Below are 16,038 nucleotides of genomic sequence, written 5' to 3' on the forward strand. Positions count from 1 at the left end.
TAATGTGTCAATACTGCTAAGTTAAAATGAATAATAAAAATTTGCTGATATTACTATTGCAAGTTTAAAGGATCCCACAACATGAAAGTTGAGGGGCTCTGATAATCATGAGTCATGATGGTCTGGATAGAGTCAAGTTGTAACTGCAGTAGGTGATAAAGTTCAGTGACAGCCTTCCATTACTAACCCACCTTATAAAAAATAGAGAAAAGATATTGCTCCTCGGTGAGACGGATGCAACTGGGCATTAAAAATACCCTGCCAGTATTTGAAGGGGAGCAGATGTTTCCCAATATTTTCACTAATATTTATCCTTCATCCTACTCCATTAAAAATATATGAGTCAGTTATAATTGAAGTGAATCAGTGGTGATTCCCTGCTCGCTCGATGATCAAAAGAAATACATTGCCTTTCTCAGATAAATCTCTAGCTTTGAATCTATCTTTGTCAAGCTTGAAAGGCCATTTAGATCAGGTGCCACAGGCTGGAAAGATCTGTGGAGTTACTATCTTGGAACGTGCTTGAATCTTTAAGAAAGAAGGATATTAAAAAAGATGGCAAAAAACAGGATAAAAGAGAATCAAACTGCTTTAGGTTTGCATGGAATTGAGAGAGAGAGGAGGGGAGGGAGGATTGGGAGGGTTGGTTTCATTTCCAGATGCATTTGCCAATGGCCTGTGTGTTTTACGAGATGCACATCACCTACATTTAAAATGTACATGTTCTGAAAGTGGCACTTTCTTAGTGTTTTCTAGAATTGTGACATTAGGGAGCAAATGTTTGGGTTAGTGTCAATAGCACTGGCTCGAGTCAGAATCTGCAATGTTCAAAGACCTGTCAGGAAATTGGGGGCTGGAGCTCTGACTGATTTCTGAGTTGATATTCATGGGGTTCTGTATGCCCAGAGATTTTTGGTGACCATCACAGTGGTGGTAGTATTCCATAAAACCCTTCCTACGTTGGACTAACCAGCCTTTTGGGTATAAAGATAGCTGATACTAAGGAAGAAGTATTCAGCTTGCAGTCTGTGAGACTGTTAATAAGCCTGTGAATCCTTCTGCTACTTCACAGCCCTCTCCAAGAGAAGAGTGTGAGATATGAAAATAGTAAGTTTATGAACATGGTGCATGAGGTCATTGTTAATGATTTATGCAAGCATTTGTATGACACAACCAGTGTTAATTAAAGGAAGAAACTGATGGTCTATTTCTGTGTATGTATATTTCAGGGTAATTTCACTGGTGCACAGATTGGAGAATCATTGTGACAGCTGTAGCCTGATCCACAAACTAGATTCCTTTTGAACACAGCTCTCGATGGGTGCATGAGATTGGTGAATTTAAGTTGTATAAAAAAAAATGTTGATTTTTTAAAAATCTGTTATTCAATGTTAGATTTTAAAGCAAATGAACATAATTTTAACTTTAACGCATAATTGTAGATTTGGATATGTAATACCTTTTTCTTCGTGTGATGCTTAGGGTTACAGAAATTAGTTAATGTCCCTGGTAATGATTTATTCTGTACAACCACAAAGCATTCAAATAATATAGAAAGTGACAATGCTTTTAATGATAGCAACTGACATTAAAAAATATGGACCAGGCATCAGTTCAAAAGCAACTAATATAAATAATACACATGAGTTTTTTTAGTTTGCTACAGTACAGCACTTCCCATTGTTTTTAATGATTTAAGTTTTTATCCAAGCTTGCACCTTGAGTGCAACTGAACTTTTCCTTGTTAATTGTCTCTAATGTTGAGCTGAATTCAAGAGCAGGCACACTTATTTTGTGATATTCCCCAAGTAAGAGTTCAGGCTAAATCAACAAATGTTAATGAGACTGCTGTTATGGAAAACATAGCAATAACTCACTTTTAGCCACTCAGACTTTGTCACCATTAGCAATGAATGGGACAGCCAAAACAGAACTCCCAGCCTCACCAGTGCCACTGCCAGAAGAGAGCTTGTTATATGAGGACATTCAGAACTTGTTCCTTACTCATTTGGAGGCCATTCTGCCCAAGACCGAAGGAGTAATATTTCACTTGCTTTATGGCAAGTAGTCACATATTTTCCCATATGGTACAACATGACCTGCAGACACTTTTACTATATAAAACTTACAGTTTGGCCCTTAGTAAGTTGTCCACATCTTGAAACAAAATTTCAGCAACCGAGATTGCCCAGTGCAAATAAGAAAGATAGAACTAAATGTACAATGGTAGAACTACTCAATAAAAGTTTAACAGCTCTGAAGAATGAAGATGTAGAGTGAGTGAATGTGGGTTGTTCTGTACTTATGTACATGAACTTTTGGAGCCTGTAAACCCTGTTGCAATCATCCACCTGCCCCCAATGCACACAGACAGGCAGACACACACACTGTACCAATATTGTGGTATCAATATTGTACCAATAAGTACCAATACTTATTTTCATAAGTGGAAATGTTTGCATTTATTTCACTCTGTGCCACTTCAGGCCATCAGCTCCAGCTACAGCATTGACTCCTTCCGTTGTACAATGCCCTGGTGACTCAAAGGCAAATCCAGAGAGCTCACCAATTATGAGAAAACATTGCACAATACATTATGAGCAGGACTTGAGAGAGCTCACAATGCTGAAAATACTGTTATTTTGCACCTGAAACTGTGATTTCACGTCTTTGCTCAGAAAATGGGAACCTCTGCAATCTCCAAAGATAAATCCTGTTGTAGTTGGAAATGTTACAGCTAAGAGACAAGGGAGGTGGCAGGTTGAGAAATTAGTTTGTAGTTTTGATCATGAAACATGTGAGAGAATATTGGACACTGGTTGTACTCACCTTCACACATGTAGTTCATAGACTTCAATACATTTTCCATTTTGAGTATCTTTAAATATATGAGACAAATCCCATTTATAATGTATTTATTATATTTTAAAAATGGTTTACACTTACTTTTATTACTATAATTCAAGGAACATAAACTATTAAACAAAAATATTTTAAAATAATGAGCTAGACTTTTTCCTATGTCTCAGAAGGCACTGTAAACCAGGGAAACAGGTATTTCAGGGGCCTTCTGAAGTATATCCTTGATCATGAGGCTGAAGACAATGTGTACTATTGCACTGGACTTTGTACACTATCTATGTGGATCTCAGATTGTGGACCAATGCAGAAAAGGTTGGGGTCACAGTGGCATGAGGTCTAATGGAACAGAGGAGGGAGTGTTGGAGCTTCTGTTAGTGGGGCCAATTTGGCGGCATTAGGGAATGGGAGTGATCAGGTTAGACTGGTGTTGAAAGAAGGATTGTAATCCATGGCCTGAGGTTGTACATGATCAGCGTTCAATAGTGGCAGATTAGCATCCAGTAGCGGTAGATGCAGAAGAAAGTTGCAGCCTATTGTAGGAGGTAGTGGATAGGTGGGAGGGATAAATTAGAACCTTAAAGAGGATTGAGGTGTATTACTGTGAGGCAACAGATAAGGTAAGCTAAGTTTCCTTCAATTTATACTGAATAAGGCTTCAGATGTATTATGAAAATTTGCTGCTGTATAAGTGACATTTTTAGGCCACCCATGCACAAAAGAATTTTAAGTGAATGATGCCCAAATGTCCATTGTACATCATTGGTTGCCACAGTACATATAGGGCATCATACACACAAGGACCAGGAAGAACTTTGCTGACATATAAGAATCATGCAGTAAATGCAGACATAATAGTTTTTGATAAAATTCTGTTGTACTATGACAGAAACCCACAACCTAGATCTTCGGAAGGCCAGCAAGCTGCCCAAGCTGTTCAGTCACACACTATCTGGAGTATTCTCTTTCTTCCAATGTGCTACTAGGTGCAATTTCATAAGCTGGCAGGTACTGCATAGTGATCGGCTTGTTCCTGAAATGGCTTCAACAGCAAGTGAGGCTCCACCTCCAACCTCTCTAGCTGTCAGATATATTGGCTCCTTGCATCACCATCAACTGACTGTGTAATTCCTAAGAAGACAGAAGACAAAATTCCTAAGAAGACAGAAGACAGAAGGGTACAGAATGGCTCAGTTCAATACTCCAAGCTGCAAATGATGCTCTTTCCCAACCTATCACCAACACCAGGCAAAGCAGTCCTTTCTCCTTCTGGTTCAAAGCAAAAACTTTGTTGGTAATATGGAAGCAGCCCACATCACTGGGAAGTAACCCAGTGACCATGTTCACTGTCACTTACAAGTACTGCAAAACGTAAGGTGCCAATTCACTGGGGCACTTGGCAATGCATGTAAGCTCATTCTGTGCTCCTGAGAATAGTACAAGACTAATCATTGTTAAGTTTTAACTCATGGCACTCAAAGACCAGGAATTCCTATGTCAGGGGACATACTAACTTCAATTATAATCAGGTTGGAGTTGACCTGAAGGTTGATTGTGCTGTTTATCAGATCAGTAACAGATCTGCATGTGCAAGGACCGAGAGATTCCACTGAGTTGCTGAGCTCAATGGAGAGGTCAGCAAATTGGAGGAACTACTGCAGGGCCTTCACAAGATACACCCTTAGAATCACTGGACCATCCTTTCATACTTAACAAATACTTGGGAGCAACGCAGAGGATATCTACAGGTCTCTTGATTCCTATGTGTTAGGTGTTCTCAATAACTGACAGCTGATACATTACCTAATGAGAAATAAGCAGAGTGACAGCTACTATTGACTGAGAACGTTTTCTGCCTGTGAGGGAAGTGAAGTGAGAGAATGCAAAAGGACCCTATACCTCGAGTTTGCCTGGAAGTTCTTGGAGAACTAGAAGTTCTTTTTAAATTCCTGGAGAACCTGGCTCAGTTCCAGAGATTTCCAAGGTATGGAAGTAAGAAGATGAAGATATAACAAGAGGGCAAACATACAACTATAGGAGTAGTAGTTAATACTATATGTATGTAAGCACAGGATGCATGCATAAGGATGAAGGGATATTAGCCAGGAAATTACTCTGCATAACATTATTCCGCAAACACTTAAATGTTTGAGTTAAGCTCCTGACATGTCATTCCTGGTTTATCGCATCGCTGTGTAAAGAAAGGGAAGTGTAGAATACATAATTGTGCAAATATTTGTAGCTTTAGTCATTCCTTCAGTCATCAATACTGGTATTCAGCATGCATGAATGTCATGATATGCAAATATAGCTCACATTATCTGCCTAAAATTGTTCAAACTCTAACAAGATGAACGAAGCAATGGCCTGAAGGCATTGCAGAGTGCTCTGCAAATGAAGAAGAATGTTAACTAGGCTTTGCTGGATCTAAACATATTGTTCACAGTGAGGCAGATCCTTATTTGTGTGACTTCATGGAGACAGGTCTTTAACTTCTGCTTGGCCAAATCTTTTCAAGGTTCCTGGGCCACAATATCCACAACTGAATTCATAAGAATTTTGATTTTCTTTCAACTTAATGATTATTTTTGCTGAAGAAGCAGCATTTATCATGCACTGTATGCCTAGAAGTTCTGGGAACACTAGAAGTTTTTTTTAAAGAATTGTGAGCTTATCCTTGCCTTTTCAGGACATGTCCTTTCATCCCTGTTAATAGTGACTATGAAAGACATGAATGCTGCTTGGCTCCACTGCAAATCTTGCAATTCCTACATTGGCTGCTCTTTTTGGTTACTGGTGCTACGTGGCATTATGTAACAAGGAGAAAAAAATCTTCCTTAAATTATTTCATCAACAATTGGGCATTTGTGGACATCATCACATTGTAAGGTCCTATTTAGTCAAGGTAATACCACTTTCACCTCTCTGTGAAAATGTTGTAGTTTCAAAGCCAATTCAGGACATGTGGAATAATACTGTAGAGCTATTGTGTTGCACCAGGGGTCATTCTTCAGCTGATATTAAACTGAAAAAAATATATAATCAGCAATACCTCATCATTCTTGTTAGCAGGTTAAAATCAACTCTTCCATCCAGTAGCTCTCAATATCTGGTGTGCTCTAACCTCATGAATGTTTTTGAATTACATTCTTTGTTTGTCTCAATTATTTATCTTGGTGTCATAGATTCTGATACAGCATGGAAAGAGGCCCTTTAGCCCACATGTCGACTATCAAACACCTATTTTTACACTAATCCTACTCCAACCTATTTTATTCTCAGCACATTCCCATCAACACTTTTCCACCCCCAAAAATATACTGCCCACCTGCCTACTAAGAGCAACTTACAGTGGCTAACTATGTGCTTTGGTGTTTGAAGACTTAATTTTTCATTCATCCTTTGCAGTTGTCTCCCCTTGTTGTCCTGATCTGCTTTGATGGTCGTATACAAACAAAAAAATTACACCCAATATTCCAATGAACCTCCAAGTCTGAGATTCATATGTTGTCCATTATTCTGGAGATGTCTCACTGTTTCATTCACTCTTGTTTTAATTCCAGTGCATTAAGTTCTGAGATTAAATTGAAGCTTTGCTACCAATTTCTCTGAACTAATCAACATAATAATGAATCATGTATATCAGGACGATGTTAGTTTTGAATCCTTTACAACAGTGCATTATCCAGCTTCAGCCAGACTTGATGCTCACTGCATTGAGCATTGAGTTCTTATCAACAAAGGAAGTGTGGGCTCATTGAGCTCATGCCTGTTCCCAACAGAGCAATCCCATTAGTACCATTCCTCCACTTCTTTTTTCCTTGCAGCTTATTCTCTCTTACATATACATATCAACTCCCCTTTGATTCTTTTTTGCCATTAACCTACACTAAAGGATAATTTACAGGAGATAATTAACCTGTGGGATGTGGGAGGAAACACAAGAGGTCACAGAGAGAACACGCAAACTCCACACAGACAGTACCTGAGGTCAGGATCGAACTTGGGTCCCTGGAGCCGTGAAGAAGTTGCCCCTGATCTTCCATCATAGCTTTACCAGAAGTGTGGTTGGTGCCACCCCTTACAAGCAGACATGCAGGAGTAGTTCCAAAGAAATTCCAATTTCATGAATGCAGGAGGAGAGATATTTCTACAATGCAAGATAATGTCCAAATATATCATCCCACCCAGATTATATATTATACCCAGAAGGAATGAAATGAAAATTCCTTAGAATGGCAATTGTAATGTTACAAAGCAAAATGTTTTTAGACAGGCAATGGTTTGAAAATATTTAGCAATGAAGGTAAACTCCCAAAATTTAATGTTTTATAATGTCACAATGTGTTTGCAATGAGACAAATTTTGGCATGGAGATATATTTTCCACTGGAGAATTTTAATCTCCTGATGAAAGGCCATTTTATGTTGTGTGTGCTGCTCTGTGAAAACAATAACTTCCTGTGGTGAAGTTGGGGCTGAGTTCTCCCTTTGCATCACCAAATCTTGAATTCAGTTTCCTCTGCTTTTGAGATTTTGCATGAAACTTATGCACATCTTCAATGGAATTGGGTCAACAGAGGAAATATTGGCCTGACATTTGCAGCGAAGTTTCAGTGCCGGACATGTCAAAACTAAAGGCCTTTTACTGGCTTCCATAATAGGCACTGAGATAGGCCCACTGGCACAATATTTTCATCATACGGCTTTGCATCTGATTCAGTCTGACAGATGATTACAAACACAGCAATCAAGCAATTCCACAGGGAACTGGGTCAGCTCGAGTACTGGAATCCATTAACTTGAATTCCAAAGTACTGAAGTGATTGTAAATTTGGATACTGATTAAAATAGAGAAAAGTATATTATTTATGATGACATGTTACAGGAGTATATATTTTTTGCTCTGACTCTGAAATATATGTGTTTTAAATAAAAGGAGGGTTCCAAAGTATATTATCGAGTCTCCTTGTCAATATTGTTCTGGTATTACTTACGCATGAACTGTAAGGAGTTCCTGAAATTCAATTGCAGTATGCTGTTTTTTCAGTGTGACGTAAATGAAATTTATTTCTCAGACTGAAACCTGATAATGATCGTTTCCAGGTCACTTCTGGCTGTGAGTCATTGTTATGCTGCTGGCATGACATTAACTTCAGTTGTGCATAGGTTAACATCGTTGCCTGCCCATTGCTCCTTTTGGAGCAGTTGTAACAGATTTGTACCAGATATGGCCATTTTTCCTAGGATAACCAGGTCTTTGTTTCCCACGATGGGATTAGTATCCATGGAAGGTCCCTCACTTTTGTTTTCTGGCATCCTCCCCATTAGCAACTGCATTTACCCTCTCTACTCCCACCACTTCCGACTCCTGAACTACAGGTGTTGATTCCCTCCATCCTCCAATCCTCCCACTGTTCGTCTCAGCTGGCTCCTGAGTTCCTTCCTAATCACCTGACCACCCAATCCTGAGATTTCTCTGAGGCACCTGCTGGAGGCCTTAATCTCCACCTCCACTCCATTGTTTAGCAGGTTGGGGTCCCCCTTCATCAGGCACATTCATTCTTCACTCATTTCCCCCACTATAACATAGATAAGTGTCATTCCTTCTTTCCTTACCTCACCTTAACGTGGACCCTGACCTCATGTTGTTCCTCACCACCCCCAGCGCATCAAAACAGCTCCTGAATATTACTTCCCCCACTCTCAATCTTAGCAGTGCATCAGCCTTTCCTTCCATTCCTCTCTGCCACCCTCCTTCCCAGAACAAACCCTAACTATGTCTTCCCCACACTACCACCCTGCCTTAGCATAGCACCAATTACTCTTTCCATCATCTCCCCCAACAAAAAAAAGGCTGACTATTACCCCTTGTTGCTCCTTCTAATCCTTGATACCAGCATAGGGTCCAGCCATATCTAACCCCCTTCCCCCTGCCCCACAACCTTGATTAAAGCAAAGGTATTGTCGAGCCTATAGCCACTGGCCCTTTCCCTCATCACTTCATCACCAGTCCCACTTAACATACTGAACACAGCCTTGCACCTGATATGAAATTGTGTTACACCATTTCAGTTGGGTTGCGTTTGTTTGGTGCACTAAAATTTCTAGGGCTCTGGGTTTTATGTAAGTTTAAATATGTTTCATATTATACCAATAACTAAGAAGTGTTAATGTTCTTCATCAGGCGTAAAGACTTACTGTCAATCATAAAGCTAACAGTGCCAACTTGTTCACTGATCTCTATCAGGGAAGATAAGCTGTCTTTCCTCTGCAGTATGTGACTCCAGGCTCACACCAATGTGAGTGACTTTCAACTATCTGCTTCAGTGTCTTAGCTATCTATGTATTTTTCCCAAACTGTCATATGTATAAATCACAAGACAAGAAAAGATGGTTCACTCGGCTTTAATTCAGACATTGACCCAGATACCTTCATCAGAAGGCAGCTTACCAACATTTTCTCAAGGGCAATTAGGGATGTGCAAGAAGTATTGGCCTTATCACATCCTGAAAATGAATATAAAGAAAAAAACATGATGAAAAGACTCTCATTCCCAGCCAACAGCATTTAGAAACTGGTGTCAAAGTTGAAAGAGATTAATAAAATGACTACTTGATATAGATTTCACAGAAAATCATAGCTTTCAGGCCATATCCCAGATTCCTCTATTACTATCAACAGGGCAGACGTACCAAAGGTGAGGGCACTAGTGTACAGTTGTATAAGGAAGGGGCCCTGGGAATTCATGGAAGCCATCAACATTGACTCAAGGTCACATGTAGTCTGATGGCTTCAGGCAAAACAGAGAAAGGATTCTCCTGCTGAAAAATGGTGACATTACTGCTCTGAACAGCTTCCTCTTGAGTGCTCTGTTGTTTTGAGGTTTTCTAATTATGTCTTAAACACAATCAGCACATTCTCCTTGAATCATTCTTTCAATGACTTTTGGGCACACGTGACATTTTCTTCAGAGAGTAACCAAGGATTACATTAATCTTAGAAAAAATTAGTTATGAGTTCCCTTGATTCTTCCAGTATTTTTAAAACTATTGTAAATGTATTGAGAAAAGGAACATTATATAATCTTGAATTTGCTTGACAGGATCTTGTTAATAGATATTGGTTAGGTTAAAATTCCTTGGTGACACTTAAAATCTGTATATGCATGTTTTTTTCTGTGACTCTGACATATGATGGCAATTTTGTTGGTGTTCATTTGTTTGTTTATTTATTGGGATCTGGACAGACCTGGCAAGGCTAGCAATTATAGCTCATACTGAATTACCTTTGAGAAGGTGGTGGTGAGCCACATTCATCAATCATTGTAATCCTTCTTGTAAAGGTATTCCCACAATGCTGTTGAGTTGGGAATTCCAGGATCTCTACCCAATACCAAAAAAGGAATTGTATATTTCCAAGTCAGAATAGTGTGTGACTTGCAGAGTAACATGCAGATTGTGGAGTTCTATGTGACTGCTGTTATTGTCCTGGGAGGTGGTAATATTTTGAGTTTGGGAAGTTCTGTCAGAGTAGTCCAGGCAAATAACAGCACTTTATTTTGTAGTTGGTACATGTGAGCCCATGCTGCTTTACCTTGGTTAGTGCTGAGTTTGAGTTAGACTGTCTCCAATGCCAATATAATAAAGGGACCAAAATACCCGCCATACTCCAGGTCTGGCCTCATCAGTACCCTGTACAATTGTAACAATTCTTCTCTATTTCTAAACTCCAATACTATTGTAATAAAGAGCAATATGCCATTTGCCAACCTAACCTCTTGCTGCACCTTTCTGTTAACCTTTTGCCAGGTTAGGAAAATCTGTACGGGAATCCTCACAACTTTCAATCTATAAGCCTACATGAACAGAGGACAAGCAAATACCTACAGGTATATTCAACCAGAGTCCTTCCTGTGATCAAATGCAGTAACAGGGAAACCACCCCTCTGTGTTCCTGAGGCGGAGAGCAGCTAGAATGTGAATCATTGTTGCAGCAAATATCATAGTTACTACAACTTAAGACCATAATGTATGATTTCCAATGATACATAGATCATCATGCTGGAACAAAGGAAAGGAGGAAGATCAGGTTTATGTAGAGAGAACCAGTTTTTGTCATAACATTTTATCAAGAATTTGCATTTAATCTTAAACAGAAACAATTGTTGAGGATGAGAATCCATTTAAAAGGAATTTTTATTGGACTGCTCAATTTAGATAACAAAGATGAGTTTATAAGAGAACACTAAGTGCAGGTTTGCCTTAATCCAAATCAGTTAGTGGTACTTTTGCCTCTGAATCAGAAGGTTTTTATTTCATGTCCTGCCACAGAGACTTGATCAGAAAAGCCCAGGTTGAGAGACCAATGCTCTGCTGAAGGAGTGCTGCACTGTCAGAGGAATTCTCTTTCAGTTGAGGCATTAAGTCGCTGCTCCACTTGCTCTCTCAGATGAGACATTAAAAGATTGCATTGTGTTATTTTGAAAAAGAACACTGCCTGAGCCAATTTATACCCCTGAATCAACATCCCCATGTAAGGCATAGAAGGCTACAGAATAAGTGCTGGTTAATGGAATTAGTATAGATGGGTACTTGATGGTCAGCATGGCCAGGACAGGTCGAAGGGCCTCTTTCTGTGCCACATGATTCCATGACTTAATGCCTCTGTACAGGTTATCTGCTTATTGCTGATTCTGAAAGCTTGCTGCCATGTTTCCTACAATAGAGAATATATCTCAAAAGCATTTCACTGGCTGCAAAGTGCTTTGGGACATCCAGAAAGAGACACGAGAGGTGTTACACAAATGCAAGTCTTTTCTTCAATGATGACTGGGGGATTATATTGAGATCCATCAGTAGCTTATGATCTAAATTTAAAAACTCCAATCTTGTTACATGAGCATGTCAAAGTACACTTGTCATCACCATTTCCACTTCAGAAGGGAGACGGCAACAGAATTAATGGCACCTGCTGCAAGATGACTCAGATAGCTTCCCCAACAGAAATAGCTCTACCTGGAGCTGTGAAAGTAACCACAACATTAAGGTTTTATGTAACTGTACTCTTCCCAGCAACCACAGGGGAGCCAGCTGTCCAAACCAAGTGACAGATGAGGTGTTTTGAAGGGGTAACGTCTTAGTCATCATTTCACTCTGAGTAGATTTCACCTGGAACTTTTGTTGCTTGGCTAGGTTCCCAGACTATATTACATCCAAATGGCAGGCATCCATCCCTGTTCACATATGTACGTTTCAATGTTGCATGGATGTAGTTCTGGTGTACTGTCTGTTTTGAGAGTCCTTTATTAGTATTCTTATGTCAGAGTACAGGACATTTATTTGCAAAGTACAAAGCTTCCAGCAGTTACCTATAATAAAGGAGTCTGTGGAAAAGGGTTAAAAAAAATTAAGCCTATTGTGCCAATACACACAAAAAATAGATGAGCTCATCTTGGTATTATTGGTAATAGCTCCAAATCTCTTTGTAATTTGCCATGTTCATTTAGTTTCATATTTACTCCCTATGCTACCTTCATCCAATGAGTTTGCAGCTCTGTTTGCATACAGAAGTGACCTTTGATCTGAAGAAGTTCAACCTGCTGAGCTTCGCATCCTGATGAAGCTTTTCCAAAGAAACTAACACAGGCAAATGAGCTCAGGGTAGATGGGCATCATGGTCGGCAAGGGCAAAGTGGGCCAAAAAGGCTGCACATTTCAATGATTCTTTGAAACCCTAGTTAATCTATGAGATGATCCAGTATTTGCACACCTTCGCTGATGTATAATTTCTATAAACAGCAAGCATTAACTGTTGCAGAGATAAAAAGCAGTTCTTTTGAAATTCATCCCCCATCAGCAGCACTAAATGCATTATACAGTAAATGGAATTAATTTCAGAAGCAGAATACAATGCATAGATGCCACCACTGACAGGGGTGAGCTTCCAGCAATAGTTAGCATCTAAAGGTTAGAAGCAGCCTTTCAAAATGTGATATGTAGCTACATATACATGCTGCCAAAATATATATATATTATAGGTCTTCTGTTCATAGGTACTATTTTCGCGTAGAGCATGTATGTGGTATTTGATCTCTTCTAGACCTCTGTTTAAGCCCTCCAAGCAGTTGACAGGATTAATTTTGTCAGTGATATACTGTAATACTTGATTCTCCATTTTGTAATTGGAGGCCATCTACTGACTTCAGCCCTTCAATGCTGTCAATGCATATTAATTACATTGTTTTATTTTTAATTGTCTTTTAAAGAATTTTACTGAAAAAGAGCATTTTGATGTATTTACATTAATTTTACTTGCCAAATGTTACTGGATCTTGTTGCTAGAGCATTTCCATTGACTGCAAATTTTTGTTATCTCCAACATTGTAATGTCTCAGAATTATCCACTTCATTGCTGCAAGTTCCATAATTGGATTCAATTCATTATTTTCTCTGGTAAAAGGGCATTTCTCCTAATTGTTTTTTATAAAGAAAGGAAGGGACCTAAACTGGTTTAAAATGATTAGCAGGAGTCAGGTAAATTTAAATTGAGATTTTGCAAGAATCCAATAAATGTACGTTTATTTTTGATGTTGAAATAGCCAATTTCCTCATTTCAAAATTATAACTTGCGGTTTTGTGATTTAAACTCATCGCCCTCAAAACTTATGGCTGCTATAGCATGCATGTACATTTGTGATGGATGTTATAGTGATGAGGATGTTAGCACATGCTGAACTAATGCCCAGCAGAGGTATGCAGTATAAGTAGATGTGACATGAATCACCTGATCTGATGTAGGCACAGCCACTTTGGAGCTCAATGCTTCAGCTAATGCCCTTTCCTAACCTTCTAACTTCACACAGAAGCAAGATGAATCACCTAATTATGCCATGTAAAGTGACTGTTAACTACTTCCAGGTTGATTGCTGATTATTTTCGGCCAGCTGTTCTTGTTGCAGTACAGCAAATATTTGGTGCTTTCTATAGTTGTTTCAGACTGCTAAAAATCTACAAGTGTGGTGAATACAGAACACCTTTTTCCATACTTCAGGCTTCTACCTAAACTAGCCACTCCCAGACATGGACTGTATCCCCGGGAACACAGTCTTATTCGGAGGCTGAGCAGTTAGAATGCTTTGTTGGAAAAGAAATGCACTCAGCAGATGTCATATCCTCGAAGGGAGCACTGATCACCCAAGTCTCAGAAAGGATGGCGTTTGCAGAATCTACGCTTCAGTCTTCATTGAAATCTGCCTCCTGCCCCAGCCACAATTGCAGGCCCTGAGCAGCATGAAGACTACACTGCCGGTTGCTGTCCAAATCACTGCAGCCTTGAACGTCTATGCATCAAGCTCCTTCCATGCTGCTGTTGGAGATATTCGCAAACACTCATAGCCTGCTATCTACTGTTGCATAACGGAGGTCAGAGTCTTCTCATTTAAAGAGAGCAGACATTTCATTTTCACTTGACAGAGGGCAGCAGGTGGAGCAGGATTTGTGAAGATTGCAAGATTTCCCATGGTACAGGGTACCATAGATTGTACGTATATCATATTTTGACCCACTTGTCAAGTGAAAGATGTATCATAAACAGAACGTATTCCACTCACTGGGTCCCTGCTGATGCAGTCATACGCAGCAGTTTGTGCGGGTTGACACCCGATTTTGTGGCAGCAGTCTTTACTCAACAGCAGTCTGCTGATCCATCTGTATTTGAAATTTAGCAAACTAAAGAGAAGCTAATGGGTGAGTAGGACTAGCTGACGATTCCAATGTGTAGCTCAGGCACACATGGGCAGCATCTATTCATTGAAAACCATGTTGCTGTACAGAATTTAACATGAGCAGACAACTGGTATGTTGAAGCAGCAGGTCTACCCTTTGAACTGCTTCGGTAATGCCCTGACATATTCTACAGAGTGAGTGTCATTATCCACAATGGTCAGCTGAATGATGCACAGACCGGTCATCGTGAGTCCTCACCAGCTCCATGGCAAGTGGCTAAGGAGCAGAAAGAAGAGGAAAGAGCACTTGAGAGACAGAGAGGAAAAGGAATCTGAAGAGGTAACTCAGACTATCTTGTACGAAAGTGATATCAGCAAATGTAAATGCAATTCCCTATTCAGTAAGAAATTCAGAACATAACTTACCTTTACTTAACCATAATATATCATTAAAGGACAACACAAGTTTAACACTCTGAACCATATTTATCAATCAAAGTATACCGCACTGCGTAGAATGGTTCATTATTCACTCTGTATATACCTGAGTATTCTCCGTGTCTGCGTGGGTTACCTCCGGGTGCTTGGGTTTCCTCCCGCGTTCCAAAGACGTAGGGGTTAGGAAGTTGTGGGCATGCTATGTTGGCGCCGGAAGCGTGGCTACACTTGTGGGCTGCCCCCCAGAACACTCTACGTAAAATATGCATTTCATTGTGTGTTTTGATGTACATGTGACTAATAAAGATACCTTATCTTATTAGCCTCTGTGCCTTTGTTGGCCTAGTACTCCTATGACAGAGGGCAATTGGGAAAAATAGAATATACATCGAACATAGAACAGCAGAGAACAGGAACAGGCCCTTGGCCTATAATGTCTGCGGCGAGCATGATGCCAAATTAAACTAAGTCTCTTTTTCTGGTACATTGTCCATATCCCTCCATCTCCTGAATATCCATGTGTCTATCTAAAAGCCTCTTAAACACCACTATCCTATCTGCTTTCACCACTTCCCCTGGCAGCTCATTTCAGACACCTACCACTCTCAGTGTAAAACAAAACTTGCCCCACACATCTTCTTTGAACTTCCCATTCTCACCTTAAATGCATATCCTCTAGTATTTGACATTTGAATGAAAAAGATTCTGACTCTCTACCCCATCTATGCCTCTCATAATCTCATAAACTTCTATCAGGTCTCCCCTCGGCCTCCAACACTCCAAAGAAAACAACCCAAATTTTAACAACCTCTTTTTATAGCTCATACCCTCTAATCTAGGTAGCATCCTGGTAAACCTCTTCTGCACCCCAGAACAGTTGACTAGAGTCAACTAGAACCTGTTGAATGATGAAATAGTCATTATCTAACAGCCCATTATCACCTAATGGTTTGACTTGGAAAGTTGACTTGGATTAATGAGAAACCATTCTGCCAGTTATGTTTGGTAATATGTTT

Source organism: Pristis pectinata, chromosome 2, assembly GCF_009764475.1.
Source record: "Pristis pectinata isolate sPriPec2 chromosome 2, sPriPec2.1.pri, whole genome shotgun sequence".
Lineage (NCBI taxonomy): Eukaryota > Metazoa > Chordata > Chondrichthyes > Rhinopristiformes > Pristidae > Pristis > Pristis pectinata.